Here is an 18714-nt window from a genome sequence, read left to right as displayed (position 1 = left end):
ACCCGATGTTCGTACACTTTGGAACTCGTGCTTTTACATGTTACAGCGGTTCATTGAATTGGCGCCCATTGTAGGAGCACTACTTTTGACTAGACCCCTAGCACCCGCAATGACGTCAAGTCACGAAGCAGACTGCCTCAAAGAAATTGTAGAATTACTTTGTCCATTTGAAAAATTAACAGAAGAAGTTTCTGCAGACAGCTACATACGTACGACGAGCAAAGTCATTCCAATTTTTAATGGCGTCAATGAAGTCTTTGAAAATATTAAACGGAAGAATACAATAATTTTGAATTTCAAAGAGGCAATTAAAAAGAATTTACTCAAAAGATTTGCTGATTTGGAACATTCTGCAATTCTTGCGATTTCAAATACTCTAGATCCTAGATTCAAGTTTATGCATTTCAAAAATGCCTTGGCCAAAGCTAAAGTACTTCACTATTTAAATAAATATTTGCGCGAATACAGGGAACCTGTAGCTGATTGTGAAATATCTGATGGAACTGATAATGATGACTCTGGAAGTATCACAAACAATTGACTCGCAAGAACATGAAACATGACTCACCGTCTGTTTCAAAAAATGCTGGTGGAACTGAAGTTCATATGTACCTTTCGTCTCCTGTTACACCAACCGTCACTCAGAACAGGCTTTTGGAAAGTAGATTGTGAAAGCTTATTTTCCTAAACTCGGTCGCAAAACTTTTTATGTAATTAAACAAGTAACATTTGTACCTGTGCAGCACAATCATATTGATGAGTGCAATTAATGTTAAAGTTCCTTGAAGGAAATTCCTAAAAATACATATGTATATAGAAAAGTTCCTATTATACCAAGAATGTGTGTGTTGTATAATTTTATACCGACATTTGCGTTACACTAATGGGGTTTTCCATTCATAACCTATTTTCGTGTAACGCGAGCTAGTATGGAAATGGCCGTACTTTCAAAGTTAAAAAGAAACTTTTGGAATACTTTATATCGGTTGTTTGATTTAAAATGAAAACATCGGAAAAACATCGATGTTGTTTTTTGGCGATGTTGCATCCCTAAGTACAAGCGAAAACTGGTTCACTGCTTGTTCTGCTGAATATATATATGGGGTATTCCATTCCATTTCGACCAATTTTGAACCCGACCCCTTTAGAATTGGCTGAAAGTTTTTCTTCTTTTTCTAGCTTACGAAAGACGTTTTTCAGAAGTTTTTCAAATTTTATCATCCAACTCAAAAAAAGTTATGAATTAAAAAAAAAAAAAATGCTATAAATTTTTCAAAAATTGACCGTTTGGGATCTTTTTTTTTACATTTGTTTTTAAATGTACTTTTCGGAAAAAATTCAAAAAAATTTTTAAAGTTTTTTTTTTGTAATTTTTCAGTTTTTCGAGATTTTTCGAATTTTGCCCTTTTTTTCTCATAAAAACCTACAATCAATTCTGCAATCATCCCCACTAATCCCGGAGTGGGCCGAGAATTTTTTTTTTTTTTTAATTGAAAAAAAAAACTTTAAATTTTTTTTTGTATTTGTCCGAAAAGTACATTTAAAAACATATTAAAAAAAAAAATGACCACAAACGGTCAATTTTTGAAAAAGTTATAGCATTTTGAAAAAAACACCGTTTTTTTTCAAAATATTTAAAACTTATTTTGAGTTGGATGAAAAAATTTGAAAAACTTCTGAAAAACGTCTTTCGTAAGCTAGAAAAAGAAGAAAAACTTTCAGCCAATTTTAAACAGGTCGGGTTCAAAATTGGTCGAAATGGGATAGAATACACCATATATATCAGTCGCAGCGCTCACACAACATGTAGGCAAATGCGAACTAAATGTTATGAGAGCAACTTTGTTATTCTAATGTCATAAGACAGCGTATGACCTTTGACACCTTGCAGCCCCGCGCTTGGTTCCACATATGCAGAATGGCAAGCAGTGCAGCCGTCGGGCTGTTTTCAGGGCTATTGATAGCTTCCCTACCCCCTCTAATTTTTTGAGGTAGGTTATTTTTTGTATGACTGCCAACCAAACTAGGGCTACATAGTATAGGATACGCTTAACAATCGCAGTAAATTCCCAATGAGAGAGATGACGACAAGCACTACGAACATCCCTGTATTCTTCTTCATGTACAAAATGCCGTCGATGTATTCTCATTCTGTCCTCTACATTAAGCATTCACGACAACTTACCGTCTACAATGATTCCTAGATATTTTGTGTAAAGTTTTTCGTGCTGTCACTCCTCCTAGACTGCAATTCGGTACCTTACACATCTTAGTAAACAAGACCATACTTATACGTTTTCTCCGCGTTGGCGGTGAACCCGACAATAGATTCTGAGGTATGTATATTACGATGCTCCCAATCCTTTAAAGAGCTAATTGTTGGAAGGCATTTTCAATTACGACAACTGCAGGGTCAACTACGTACGCCGTAAATCTGAGGGTCCCTTTTCGATCCGCCGTTGGTTGGTAACCACGGTTCACAGCAGAGGTGACAATACCTCGCCCTTCAGCGTTGCCGCGTCCACTGGTTGCCCGCATGCAGCCGATCCCTGCATTTAAAGTAGTACTTCAATGTAACTAAGACCATCCATGATCACCCGCTTAAAGACATTGTTTGATTCCTTGGCCTAAGAAGACAACAAGGCGTATTCGTTATGTTCCAAGGCTTTATCTATGTTTCTAACCACTCTATGTAGTGCCGTGTCTACCGACTTGCCTTAGATGTAAGGTTGTATTGAGGATAACTGTTTTGCGTGTATATTAAATTTTATATACACATCGATCAGCTTCTCAAACGTCTTGAACAGAAATGATGCTAAGCTTATGGGTTTGTAATCTTTAGGGTACACTCAGAAAAAAACTTCTCCCGATTGAAGAAAAATGGGAATGAAATGGCACTTCAGAAATTTTTTCCGACGACGGCGAATGACGCATGGCCAAAATTACTTCAAAATGAGGAAAAATTCCGCAATTTGCAGAATTTTTCCTCATTTTGAAGAAATTTGGCCATGCGAATGAGGATAAAATTTCTTAAGTGCCATTTCATTCAAGTTTTTTCTGAGTGTACATATGACCGATCTTCTCTGCCTTTGGTAGGAAAACGACAGGAGCGATTCTCTAAAAGTAGGGTCCATGATTCAGTATTAGGCATCCGCGGCATATTATTTTAAGCCATCTAATGATCGCTCTAATCGGCATTTGTAGTTAAGTTATTCCATTTGGGCTCGGCGATTTAAACATAGAGAAATTTTTCACCGCTCATTCGATTTTGGTATAAGTCACTCTCCGTGATCGATGTGTAAGTGCTGCCAGTTATCCATTCTCCATCATCTCCCAATGGGAAATGTGTGCCGACGAGCGCCTCAAGGGACTCTTAACTCCTACGCGACGATTCCACGTTCTCTTTCTTTACTAGTGCCTTGATTATTTCTCCTCTAGCTAGAATTTGTCCTATTCAAACAATCTCTGAGGTGTGGCCTTCTTTACAATAGGCAACATTTTTGAACTCACCGCAAACCTACTGCACAAAATAATTCCCTCACAACTTTTATATGAAACATTAATTTGTCATAATCTGTCAGTTTCTCAGTTGTCAAACGTTCATCAAAATAAGCGCACACAAATTTTGTGGTGAATGCAAAACCCAACATAATGGCGTGTGGATTTGCCATTTAAAATGTCAACATGACTAACGTGTGCAACATGCGAGCGACCACATGAGCCACCGCTAGAGCGCACACACACACTCACACAACTTGCTGCACTATTATTAAATGCTGGCTATTTTTGCCCGCAAAAACGTCTCTTGCTCTCGGTTACTACATAATGCACATATTTTCCCAATTTTGTTTTGTTAAATTTAAACAGACAAACAGATATTTGGACAGTCGACCGCCAGCGGCACCGACGCGTAATGTTGCAAATTCATGGAATGTCATGCACCCCCGCAAAAGTGTCTGTGTTGAAAATCATAAAATGTTTGCCACAAAACAAGCAAAAAAAAAACATAATTAACAGCAAAATTTCATTGCGGATGCTTATGTGTCCCTCATACAAATATTCCGCTATGTATATGTATATGTAGAACCACGAAACCACCGGTGCAACACCGTGCAGGGATGGGTTGGTTAAGTGCTATTGCGTGAGTGCATTGTCTGACGGTGACATTTCATGCTTAATCCGCAGTGTTTTTGCCGCTGAAAATATTTGTTTATTTGCTACCACATATTACATAAATATGTAAATTGGTATATATTTGTTTTTGTTGCTGATATTTTAATTAAATATGCACAGTGCAAAATTCGTTCACAAGAAAGTTTAAAAAAATAAAATATAAAAAAATCTTGCAGAAAAGAAAACGTGCTGGTTGGCGACTTCAAATGGTTTTGATCGAGCAGAAAAGGAGGTACAATAATTATTTAGTCTGAGCCATTTGGCAGCCGCACGCCAACATCCACTCACATATCGACGCGCTCACTAACAATCTCGTTATGAAGTAATTTCGTTGTTCACATATGTAAAGTGAAGCAATTTGAAAGAAATTAAAAACTTTTATTTGTGAAATTCTGTGTAGTTTAGTTTTGATCGCAGAGATCAAAAAGATTTCAAAATTATGCTAGACAATTCTGTTTAAAGTTTAATATTTCTGCTGTACATTTAGCATAATACGATCGAGTTGAGTTTTGGTGTGCTCTGGAGTCTCTGAATTATCCAGTGGATTAGGTGGGGCTTGACGCAAACATCACTGTCAGCCTAGGAATCGAGTGTAGAATTTTTTCTTGGATTCTTCGCTAATATAACTGGTGGCAATTGGATACACCTAAATAACAGAGAAGAATCAGAATTAACTAAAACTTTTTTGAAATGAGTTGGCAATTGAGAAGTGAAGTCTTTCTCGAATCAGCCTACTTAGTATCGCATATAAGATCCTGTCCTGTCGGATCCAGTCCTGTTAAATCTATCATGTATCAGATTTTCGCTATGCACCAGATTTTAGAAAAAAAAAATCGCAAAAAAAGAATTGACACACATCACCGCTTCCTCGATTTTAAGGCCGCCTACGGCAGCACGAAAAGGAGCCGTCTGTATGCCGCTATGCCTGAATTTGATTTCCCTGCTAAACTTTACGGCTGTGCAAAAAAAAACATTGAGCAACCCCATCAGCTCAATCAGAATTGTAAAGTACTTTTCCGTGCCGTTCGAAATTAAAGAGACATGGTGTCTGCCCTATCGCGTTATTTCTTTAATTTTATGCTGGAGAAAATAATACACTCTTTGCAATAAATAGTACTTTGGGCTACGTAGGCAATTGAAAAGTAAAGACCTCTCTCTTGCGTCATGCTCTTGAAGTCACTTATCGTACACGCCCTGCTATATGGTGCAGAAGCATTGAGCATGACAACATCAGATGAGGCGGTAGTTTTCGAGAGAAAAGTTCTTCGAGAGATTTGAGAACCTCTAGGCGTTGGCGACGTTGAATACGCAAGTTTTAATGATAAGTTGTACGAGCTTTACACAGATTTCAACATAGTCCAGCGAATTAAACCACGTCGGCTACGCTGGCTAGGTCATGTTATGCGAATGAAACATGATCCACCGGCTAAGAAAGTATTTTTATTTGAACCCGTCCAGAAAGCAGAGGAATAGAGCGGTCTTCTCTCCGCTGGAAGCACCAGATGGAAAACGCAATGGGTTCCCTTGGTGTGATCAATTTGCGCTAGTTAACCTAGCAAAAAGCGACTGGCCGGTCTTGTTGGACGGCCATAACAGTTTAAATGGTTAAACGCAAGTTAGGTAAGTAAGTAAGTGACGTGTTATGAATATTTGGCCAATTTTGTGACGGTAAAACTTTAAGGAACTTTTTTTTTTAAATGTGCGCGGTCTCTAACCAATTTTCCTGGTCTATTTATAAGAACCATAACTCAGCAAAATTGCAAAGTGATACTGACGGCTTCTGATTTACGGCTTGCGGTGCTGTGCTAATTTTTAAAAATTATACACAATTCCTATTTGAGTTAAAAAATTCATTCACTCGCCAAGTCTCACATTTCACATTATTGATATCGAAAAAGCAGGTGTGGTTCATATCTGATTTCGATAACTTTTTTTACATTAAGGGTTTCTTAAATTTAGGGTTTTTGATATACGGCTTTCGCAATTAAATTTTCTTTCAAGTATAGGTCCATTTTCCAATATTTTTCCGAATTTCCATTTCTTGTCATATCCATATCATATTACATATCTACTTTCATCACTTTATCGGTCTTCGGTAATAAATAATCGATCGCATTTTTTTGATTTTTGGATCTCGCAAAAGTGGGCGTGGCTATCGTTCAATTTTGCCAAATTCAATACCAATCTATTGTGGGTTTCGTAAAGATTTCTCGATTTTTACTCAAGTTATCGTTTTCGCGGACGCATGGACATGACTCAATCAAAATATTTTTCTAATAATTTTAGAAAAATTTAAACAACGTTACATCAGGACGGACAAGGCGATAGCTCAGGAGAAAAGGCCTTTGAAGAGATTTACAACGTATAATCAAAACAGCTGTCGCCTTGTCCGTCCTGATGTCGCGTTGTTTAAATTTTTCCCAAATTACTAAATAAATTTTAAATTAAAACATTACTTCGAATAAATGATTTCATACATTTAAATAGCAATGAGGGCAGTCCCGCTTAATTCATACAACATATTTTTCGATGCTGACTATTTTGAGATAAGGATTTCTATATCTATTTCGATTCCTATATGCCATTACGCACTACCGTTTTCCAATCATCGTTATAATACCCTCATGTACAAGTACACGCTGGGTATAATAACATAAATGCTTTCCAGGAGATTTATGCCGAGCTTCTATTCCAATTTGTGGTAAGCTACGTTGTCTATACAAATTGGCGAAACTTACACACGTTTTATGTCTACTCCGAACAGCATCTGGTATACAGATGACCTTTTGCTGAAAAGGCCTTCATGGTAGAAATATAGCAGTTGTTTAGAAAGCTTTCATCTAGGGTATTTTGATGCTAGTTTTATCGGGACTGAAATCACTGAAATTATTATTTGGTTTATAATATGGAAATAAAATTATTAAATTATTTATTAAAAATTTGGTTATTTGCTACTTTTTTTTCGAAGTTTCAAAAAGTTGAAACATGGACTTTTATATGTCATATATCCATATGAATTCAACAGAACCGTGTACCTTTCACAGGGATATCGAAAGAAACTGCATACATGATGATCGACCAGGCAGATTCTTCCTGAATAAGATTGCTTAAATATGACCCTTTGCCACAATGCAAGCTAATGCTAAAATATTACTTCCACCATCAATTCTAGGAGCTCTCTTTCTGCGCCAGATCGTGGAGTAAGTTACCAAGGACTTGATAGACTTTATTAGGCCCTCGAAATGGTTTGACGAGGAAAGGTAATGGTGTCTTTTCGTGGTATCACAACGGGCTACTGGTCTAAGTATGAGATCGGGCAGATGAAAATTTGAAAACCTATGTAACATCGCTCACTTGTGATAAAATCAATTTTACAAATATTATTAATCATAAATCAAAAACCGTCACACCTACCATAACAAACCTCGACTGGGGGGTTGCCTTTACTATAAGGAGTGCTTCAAGATTAAAGAAATAGGTTAAGGACCACGCCCACTTTTATATAAAAGATTTTTAAAAGGGTCGTTGACGAATAAAATAAGCTATATCTTTGCAAAAAAGAGCTTTATATCTATGGTATTTCCTTTCGCAAGTGGAATTATAATAAAAAATAGGAAAATATTAAAATTTTTTAAATTGGGCGTGATACCGTCCCTTTTATGACTAATCGTAAGAAAATTGGGAATACACACTTTCTTCATAGCAGGAAATATTTCTAGTAAAAATTGATGGGATCTATTAAGAGCCACGCCCACTTTTATATTAAAGATGTTGAAAGGGTCCTAGACTAGAATAAAATCTACATCTAGGGAAACATATTTTGTATCAATGATATTTCACTTACCAAGTTTTGTTTTAAGAGGAAATTGGTAGACATTGTTTTTTTTTAAATGGCAGGTGCCACGCCCATATTTCGATGCTTGATCGACACAACATTTCTAGAGCCTCAAAAAAAACATAAATAAATCCCTCGTAACGTTTGTATGTTTTAATGGTGTGTTCAATTTTACTTAAGATTTTTAAGAATTAATGAGCTTAACACCGATAAATGATAATTGTTATTCAATTATTATTTTTGGTATTATTGGGGAAAACTGAAAAGAAGGAAACAGTTACTGGCATATTGCGATGGTGCCATTCCGAAAACAGCCACGTCATCATCATCAGGCAATTTCGTAATGTTTTTTTTTTTTTTTTTTAATTTCAACAGGTTTCACCGGGAATCGAACCGCGGCCCAACTGCTGAAATCACAATCGCCTTACCATTGGGCCTCGTAACAAAATTCGATACATATGTTAGGCTTATAACAATGAATATTTCTAGTAAAAATGGCCTAAATAGGTTAAAGACCACGCCCACTTTCATTTAAGAGAGATTGGGAAAGTTCGTAGATGAATGTCATTCTATTGAAAACATTATTTAATATCAGTGATAATTTACTTTCAAAATGCCATTATAACAAAAAAAGGAAAATTGAAAAACAAATTTAATGAGCGTGGCAGCAGCGCCCCCTTTTTTCTTCAAGCAATATCTCACATTTTTGAGACCGTAACTCTAAGAAGAGTTCGACGTATACATAAGTTGGTACACATATTTCACTTATAATGGAAAATATTAGTTAATAGCCACCCACTCTTTTGACAATACTTTGTGTCAGAAATGTGCCTCCGTAGGATTACAAAAGTAATTTATCTGAAATGAACTGTACAATTGAAAATCACTCTGAGTATATAATGTTCGATTACAACCGAACTTAGATACCCTTACTTGTTTATTTTTATTTAGCCTCATGACTGAGTTCATTAATGAATGCTCGTATTAAATTATTTGACAGCCTTCATTCATTTTGCATTATCACATTTTCTTCCTTTAAAAATAAGTAAGTATGTATATATGGGTATAAATGTAAATCTATACTCCTTTATATGTATCTGTCCATAATTATACTCATATGCATATTCAGAGTGCTGTTTTTTAAATGAACAAATACTACTTTGGTTTTACCACATGTTTCGGGGTAATATTAAAGTTGAGGGGAATGTGATGATCTGTTTGAATGACATGTTTATATTTTTGTATGAATAAACCATCTTTTCCACTGAAAACATGCCACTCAACGCATGAAAATATGTTCATTTATTGCAATTTTTTTTTTATTAATGCATTAGTATATTTGCTGCTGTTTTAATGTCGACAGCTGATGTTAACACAAAGAAATTGTTAATGCAAATAATGAATGACTCTTATCCCTTGAAATTTTTGCTATTTTTGTATTTTCAAATTACAAAGAAAAAGCACTGCACCCTCATGAACCCAAAAGCGTAAGCATACACGTTTTTTAAATTATTGAATTGAATAAATATTTCATTCACTTCATAATCATGCTAAAGAGCTTCTCAAGACCTTGACCTTGTTTATATTATTGAATTTGAGGTCTTTCATGGATTATGATAAAACAATGTCATTTGATATAATACAGTTTCAGCAATTCATTTTGACAAATTACTTTATATATTTAAGAGCGAATCAAATATCAAAAATGTTTAAACAAAAGCCCTTTGAGAAGGTTAATAAACTGGCGGTATTTGATTACATACTGGCCTTTTTATGGACAGCGTCATATATCAAATGAATTCATTTAGGTGACATTCCATCAATATTAAATGCATATCACAAAATAGTTTAGTATTATTTAGATTGAACGAGTATTTAGCTCTTTTGCTTTGTTGATAAATACATTTGCATGTGTTAGTGTTTTCAATTTATTTTTAATTAAACTGTCCTATACCCGTGGCAAAGTCCGCACGCAGAAAACACAACATAAAAATATTCCTATATATCCTCAATATGATCGTGGATACATTTCTGAGACAGTCCAGAAAATAATCTTGAAATAGTCCCGAAATTATCGTGCACACAATCTTCCGGCGAAATACACGCAATGATCAATAGATGAAAGGATATACTAGAAATTTTTACAACTGTGGGGTTGAATACTCCCCTGAAACACCTTTTAATAAAACGAACCCTAAATGCTCTTGAGTAAGATACGAAAATAATCTGGAAATGAGCCGAAGATAGTTAAATAATATCTCGTACAATCCTTCCGATAACGTTCTCCAACAGTTACGAAATGTCTGCGATACCATTCCCAAAACGACCCGAAATAACAACGAAAAAAATACCGAAACTATACACAGTTAATTCCGAAACAGTCACGATCGTGGAAACAGTTCCGATACAGTCCAGAAAATAATCTTGAAACAGTCCCGAAATTATAGTGCACACAATCATCTGAAGAAACACCCGCAATGATCTATATAAGCAGGGATATACTGGATTTTTCAAAGCCGTGACAATACTCCCCTAAAACACCTTTTTATAAAATTATCCCTGAATGTTCTTGAGATAGATCGGAAATTAATTTCGAAATGAGCTGGAGATAGTTCAAAAACATCCCGTACAATCCTTACGATAAAGTTCTCCAGCGCCTACGAAATGTCTGCAAAACCATTGCCGCAACGATCCGAAATAATATCAAAACCAAATTCGTAACTATACGCAGTTAATCCCGTAATAGTCACGTAATAATCTCAGCGTTATTATTACGAAAATAACTAGGAAACTCATATAAAATAGTCCCGAAAAGATCTGGATCACAATCCCGAAACAATCCTGAAATTGTCCGAAAAATCATGAAGTAGCCCCGAAGAGGTCCCTAAATTAATCCCGAGCTGGTTCCTATATAGTCATGAAGTAATTTAGAAAAAGTCCTGAATGATTCAGAATACAATCCCGAAATAGTCTTTAAGTAGTCTAGAAATAATAGCAATGATTCCAAACAAAAATATCCGATCTGGTCCAAATAGTCCCAAAAAGTATGCCAAGTAGTCACCTATTGATCCAGAAACAGTCCCAAAACGACCCGGAGCAATCCGAAGAAAGCTGTGAATTTATCCGCAAATAGCGTCGAAATAATCCGGAAGTAAAATGACACGAAACAATCTCAAAAAAGCCGTGAGATTATCCCCAATAGCCTCGAAATAGTCCGGAAGTAGTCCCGGAATTAACCTGCACCTAAGCAGAAAACTAACTTTTTCAAAATATTAAAACTAAATCTATATGAACCATATATTATAAACGGAAAAGTGGGGATATGTTCATATGGATGTTTCGATGCTTGAATGTAGGGATGAACAGGTGTTGTCTTTCTGACGCAGTCACATCAGAACGGTGTAAATTATTGCGATAAAATGGGGCTCATAAATAGCTAATACTCAATAACGATCTACTGAGCATAGTTTTTTTAAGGGCTCAGTGTCTTCAAATTATTCCGAAACAACCCCAAAATTATCGCAAAAAAATCACATAAAGCTCCGAAAATAGTTTCAAAATGATCGTAATCATACTGAAATAGTCCTGAATCGATCTAAAAAAAGAATACGAAATGATGACAAAAACAATGTCGGAATTATTCTATGCAGGAAGTCTCGAAAAGATCCTTAAGCAATCCCGAAATAGCTCCGAATTGATCACGAAAAGGTCCCGAAATGATCCCGAAACCAACGTTATACACAAATATTATTGGTGTTCAGAGTTATAGCAATTTATAACAGGACCCAGGGGGGTGGAAGGCGAAGGATTGGAGCGCACCACTTCTCACTTTTCAACAGTTGCTTTGACCTGGCCCATAAACCAAGTGGTATGAGGTAAATATATGTATATACTCAGAGCTATGTCAATTTATAAGACGGTTCTAAGGGGCTTGGAGTTGAGGGAATGGGAGCGCGAGACTGTCCACGTTTCCAAAACTGCTTTGAGATTTAACTTGAAAATAAAATTAATATTTAAAAGCTACAACGAGCTTACTGGTTAGGTTAGGTTGAACTGGGCGGTCCATGAGGACCTCACATAGACTCAACGTGTCCAGGGCGTTACCAGAAAGGCCGTTCGAAGCGCAGATACACGATCAGGTAATCTGTTCATCCTGTAATTGATGACGCTACAATACTATGGCCATTTGTTCGGCGCTCAAGCTTCCACTTATTAAAAAAAAAAGCCATATCCGTCTTCTCCGCGTTGGTGGTCAACCCGACATTAGATACCGAAGTATTTATATCCCGAAGCGCTCGATCCATCAAAGAGCTTATTGTTGAGAGGGACTTGGGTGTATCATAAAGACGCATGCAATTGAAAATCTGGCTAACGGTCAGTGGCATCTTATTTATGCATATAAGTAATATTATAGATGCCTAGCCGGAATAGTCAAAGATTTGTATGCATTGGTTTGTTCATATTCTTGAAGTGGGGGCATTTTCACAGACAACTTATGTAACATAAAATTTTGCCAAATTTATTGCTGCCAATAAATCACATAAATTTGCATTTTGTATGCCACCCAAAAATATTTCACAAAAAGAACGAAATCATACAAATGTTTTAAATACCATTAAGCGACACATGTCCGGCCTAACAGGCGACAGTAATAGACATCAACTAATTGACCCCGAAACATTCATAAACAAATTTAACGGTTTATGTAAATCAAAATAAGGCTTAGAACTTGAAATGTCACAATGAACGAATAAATCTGTCAGATGAATTGCAATTCAGGAAAGCGATAAATAACGCATTTAAAGCAAGCGAACACTTGGAAATGCAGCAAACAACAAATATGCGTGTTTTAAGAAACATGCAAGATAGGTTTGAACATTAGGGTGTATGATTTGTAGGTGATTTTATTCTGAAAATAGTTGGTATTACTAAGTTCTATTGAACGCGCCTGAAAATATTCCATATACTTTGGATTAAAAATTTAGTTTACGTATGAACCAAATTGTGTATAAACGGAATAGCAACAACAAAGTCAATACTTAAAGACAATTTGCAAAGCGTGCAGCGGGGCATTTGTATGAATGCGTAGATAGAGGCATCTGCTTTTACAGGAGTATGAAGGATGACTGTTGGGAAGAAGTGAAATTCAGAAACATGCCTTAGTAACAATAACCGAAAAGATCATCTTGTCCTGCTATATTTTTAGTTAACATTTTCAGCTAAGAAAATATATCATCCAAAAAAATGTCACACCTTAATGTGCATATAGATTTGTCAAGATCTATGGCATGCATACATCTATGCTGGTTAATACAACTTAATTTTTCATATTTTGAATCAAGACTAAGCGGATTAACTAAATGAAAATTAGCGGCGGTGACGGCGGCGCAGGTGGAACTAAGTCGCCACTCGTCTGATTGTGCCGGTCATTGCATGGCGCATTGCAGGTGATCTTGCCTACTTCTTGACTACCAAATGTGCAACCGAGCTGTTGGCTAGCGCCAAGTGTGACCAAATCATGGCATGTCTTGCGAGACAGCTTTGCATGGCAATAATTTAAATTTTCGGTAAAAAAAAAAACTTGTAAACATTTTTTTTTTTGTGATCTGCATTTATAAAGTTACCATGATTTCAATCATAAGTGAACACAACGAAAAGAAATGAAAACAATGCTGCAACAAATGGATTAAGAACATGAAAACATGAGACAGTTGAGTGTAATTCACACGTTGATTCTACTTTGCATTCGCTCCGGTGCAGGTGGTTTAACGATTTGGCACACTAAAATGCATGGCAGTTACACAGGAGCTTTTTATACCCAGTTGTAAAAGTCGTTAGGGGAGTTTTAACGTGTTTGAAGGGTTGCCGGTAAACTGTGTTTTTAATTCACTTATGAAATGGCACTTGTCCGTTTATATGAAGCAGAAGTATGCACTTGAGGCAGCTTTGGGAGTTTTCGGGACAGAAGAGCTACCCAAGACTTACGGACTCCCACGCATTGGCGTGTACCAAAAACATTAAATGACAAGCTTTATGCCGTCATCATAACGGCTACATTGGCTGGTCTATAGTTATCGTATAAGTTCATGCCCAGAAGGCGCTTTTATGGGAATCAGCTTATAGAAGTAGAGGATGTGGGCGCCCCTATTCCGCAGGAAGGACCTGGGAGAAACAAAATTTAACTTCCCTTCTTATTTATATTTATTGGCTTATTACGCCAGACCCTCTTTTTCGAACTAGATAATAACACTTTAAAATAACAAGTAAGCGTAAGCCATACTATACCTGTTTTTTTTCTTTCTATATGCTGGGGCCTCCACTTTCCTCTTCTGCTAACCAAAGTCTATCGATGGATGCCACTTAAACATTACCATTTTCAGTCATTGAGTTTGTATAAGTTAGCCAACACGACATTGGGTCTCAGTCGCTGTTATTAAAGCTTTTGGGTGAGAAAAAGTTCAGACATAGTAACCTAGAAGTAGCCCATTTTCGTACTGTCAAAATCTGACTTAAAATCAATAAAAATATTGTGCCTGAAGAATCTCTTTTCAGAGGTTTCCTCCATAACTCAGCGTGTTTTGAAAATTTAAAGATCGTATTAGGGCATTGACGGTAAATTTCAGTCTTACGACGAATATTCGTTATTGAAGAGACTCATTACGCGGTATATGGTAATGTTATATTTTTTACGGTATATGGTAATGTTATATTTTTTATGGAATATGCAGAGCGTATTAGGCTCCTATATGAAGGCATGCGCGCTCCTAACCAGCTCCTTGAGTTATTGCAATTCCTACTTCTTTAAATGTAAACGCCCCAGTCATTGATTGGGGTATCGAGATCATCATCGTTTAACATTGCGCAGGGCGGAACGGGTTAGTACTTAAAACTTGAGCACACTCTGAACATGTTACCAAGTCTGAATTTTTTTTGCAAAAATATTGACAGGTTTTCAACCCAATATAAATTCCCACAAGACACTAAGTATCCGCCAGCATTAAAATACCCTCAGATCATGATTTATGTGTTAGTAAGAAAGTGTATATTTTATATAAGGCAGGCCACACAAGAAATTACATTAAGTCTTCTAATGAAATTACAAGGTGGTTTAGACCATTCAGAAGATGCCGGTAGTTTTTGGCTACTTGCAGTGGAACTGCCGCACATTCTCTTACCCAGAAAAGGTGTCGAACCTAAGTCCGACCTTAAATACTTACTAATACGTCTGTCGGAAAAACATACAATTACGATGGCCACACTCTAGTGAATGTATCTAGTGCGAAGGAAGGTTGAACCGAAGGGGGCTAACCAGCAATAATCCTCGTCCCCAAAAGGTCGTCGCATAAGCACACCTCCACTCTATCAATGCCTGTGAATAGCTACGACTTTCTTGCAATAGTCTTAACAACACGAGCAATACTGCCCAGAAGCGCACCTGTTCTCAGTTTGACCCTGTAGCCAGTGTCCTTCTTTGCAGTATTCCTAGTATCATTTGTTCTTTGGTGAACCCCACAACACTTGTGTGGATAATTTTCTCTTAGCGAGCAAATCTGAAATCCGAATAAAAAACACTATCAATTTATCAGCTGCCAGTTCTACTTGGGTTACTGAATCATTTTTGTTAATCTCACAGCGGTGTGGCCGTAGTTTGGCTGCCACAGATGGAACCAAAGTCGGTTTTGGGACTTCGTAAAGTCCGCACATTCAGAAAACTGGATCTACGCGGGCGGTAGCTTGAAGGGGATCTGCTAGAATATTGTCCTATAGATGGGCATAATTTGAGCCATGTAAATCATTCTATGGAGCCTTATTCATTACCCATCCGGTCATCAAAATCACCATTCACGAGCGATTCGTGTTCTTTCTGATCTCACATGTCGACGGTGAGCATTAGAATTTGGTGAAACGGCTTTCGAGTTAGCTTAACCTCAATCTTAAACCGTAAATAAATGGGAAACAAAGCAATTCAGACAACACTGGAATAAATGCTCATGGAAAAGGCATGTCAAACTGTTTATACTCCCAGGAAGTAGAGTGTCAACCAGTCTTATATACCTAAGCAAATATGGCGTCCTACCTCTCACTAGATACTATACGACACGGTGCAGTCTACGATATCACGGAATTAAATCTATTTTATACACATATCTGTCGCTTTTGTGGGCTGGAGGATGAAACGACAATTCACATTCTCTGCAAATGCGTCGCTCTGACAAAACAGAGACTCTCCGATCTAGTCAGCGTGACTCTTAATCCCCTCATGATATGAAGTCGAACCCTGAAGAGATACTAAAATATATTAAAAGCATCCACACACAGTAATAGGCTGAAAGGTCAAGCCCAAAGATCTAATTAAAAGCCGAAAATTTTGCCCATTCTTCGGTAAGCTAAAGCCGAACTTTTGGCCTTGTTCTACAAATTGCACAAACAGTTATTTGAAAAGCTTAAACTTAAGTGGAGTTTTTTGGGTGAGCTTATCAGAGATGCATTTTATGAAGGTATTCCAAATCCTTTTTCGTTGGAGATAAAATTTGGAAAATTTGAAGAAAATTTCGAAAGCCCGGTATAAATATTTGGGCTCACCCAAAACTTTACTTCTTTACTTGTAAAAATAATTTTACTTTTATAAATTTAAAAAAAAATCTTGCATTTTCGGCAATAAATCTACGTCATTTTGGCAACAAAAATGCCAAATAAAAACAAAAAATTTGATAACTTGAAAAGTGGCTTTAAAAAGCCTTAAAATTCACATAAACAACATATTTTTGTAAAAAACAACAAACAAGTATTTATTGCGAATATTTATGTAAATTAGTTTTTGCTAAATCAGTGAGACATGTACAGAATAATTAGTGAAAATACAAATTTATTTTAATCGCGAAATTGCGCATGCGTGCCGCTCGCAATTGAAGACAAACTTTTTTTCATCATTTTAACACTGATTAACGAAAAAAGTAGCACCCTCGCGTGCTGGAAACGAGATAAAATGTTAACAAAACTTGTCAAATGTTTTTATAATTATGTTTAAAATTTTTAATGTTTTTTTAAAGCCATCAAAAATAGATCACTTGACATAATGCTAAAATGAAACACGTTTGTAAAAAAAAAGGAAAAAGTACGTCTACTACCGCAAATGGCGCGCCGTCTCTGAAATCACTTATACACTTAAGTAATAGCGCTGCTATTGGGGGCGCCAGTTTATCGTCAAATTGTCAAAATCGCTTAAGCATTATTCACTTAAAAACCAATTCAAGATATTTAAAATGCATTACAATTTCATGAAATGCCTTTATCGTCACATTTGTGTGCACGTTACTGTCGATTTTACGAGCAAATAACAAGCTCGTTTGTATGATGTGTATGAAGGCATATTTCATCGGCTTATCAGCAGCTGTCAGTTGGTAGTGTTTCATAAAGTTTTTTACATTGCATACCGAAGACTTGTAGTGGGCATATTTTAAACATTTTAAGGATTTAGTTTGCGCTTTGCTGGAATCGAAACTTTATTTTCGCTACTGTTTTGTAGGATTTTTTTAATAAGCCCGGTAACGTTTGTTTTGTCAACAAGAATATTTATTGGAGGGGTGACACAAGGTCAACGGCGATAACGTCAATGATATTATGGCCACTGTAAATGACTTAAAGTCAACTGAAGTTATGAACACATGAAATAGTCACATTGTCAAATTTTAAATAGTTACAATATTAACGATATTGACATTATGACCATCCTAATTTTTTCTCAAGTGGACATAGGTCAATTATTTTATTTTGCTTCTCTACGTATTAAAATGTTTTTATTTTTTATTTTGTGTGTTTACGTGTTACGTGGAAGGAGGAAATGCTTCAAGCACTAACTTGGTTGTTGTTAAGCCTAGGTGCGTGCTATACTCTGTACCAGCTAGATGGTTACCCACTAAAAGATAGCCTCCCACGGCCCACGCTTTTTTTGTACTTCGGGTACGGAAGCACGCTACGTGAGCTCTTTGGCTACTCTCCGTTGTTCGGCTAATCACCAGTCTTGCGAGGAGAATATTTTTCACGTATCTGCTGACCATATCCCATGGGTCACTTCCGCAGGTCATCTTATGGATGATACTGCCCGGAGATAGATGCCCCAGTTTCATTTCTACCCTTCTACGTGGCTTTGTGAAGTAATCGCATTCGAAAACGGCGACATCTCTGCCTGATTCTTCTCGGAGATGATAAATTAATTTCCTCTCCTCAGCGAGAAGGTGTATCGGTATGGTTCCCGCAAGGACAAGGACTGCGTCTAAGAAACCGCTGTGTAAACGGCAGTTGCGCCAGCATAGTCGTCTCTTTAGAGTAGAATCCGCTTATATTCTTGCTGGTGGGGCTAACATAGTAATTTTCCTGAGATCGATAGGTTCCGTTTCTATTCTTTTCCGTTATAATTTTGTCTTGGTTCCCTGAGAACCAAAATTACTCTCTACAGTGAGTAACACTGGGTCCAAGTGAGTGCCCCTGTGAAGCTTGTTTGGTTGAGAGTACGGTGATTGTAAGGGACGTCCCGACGGCCGGCCATATATCTAAACTGGGTTGCCGACCTAAAGGGATAGAAGGTAACGAAAAAGCCGATGAGTTGGCAAAGGAGAGTGTAGCACTCACTGAATCGACGGTAGACGTCCCAATCCATTTAAGGGAAATCAAAAAGAGATAGGAGTTGCATATGATGTATCAAGCAG

At 36.7% G+C, this 18714-nt stretch overlaps 2 protein-coding genes across 3 annotated transcripts in view; one reads left to right on the top strand and one right to left on the bottom strand.

The window, feature by feature from the left end:
* The window catches only part of wb (wing blister), a 456603-nt gene that overhangs the window by 64464 nt on the left and 373425 nt on the right, over positions 1–18714 (top strand). The window lies entirely within an intron of this gene.
* LOC137239687 (uncharacterized) overlaps positions 1–18714 on the bottom strand; it is a 568632-nt gene that overhangs the window by 252421 nt on the left and 297497 nt on the right. The gene's annotated exons all lie outside the window — the stretch shown is intronic.

This window comes from Eurosta solidaginis, chromosome 2, assembly GCF_040869045.1.
Source record: "Eurosta solidaginis isolate ZX-2024a chromosome 2, ASM4086904v1, whole genome shotgun sequence".
Lineage (NCBI taxonomy): Eukaryota > Metazoa > Arthropoda > Insecta > Diptera > Tephritidae > Eurosta > Eurosta solidaginis.
Note: the sequence above shows the minus strand (reverse complement) of the source record. Positions and strands in the feature narration are given on the sequence as shown.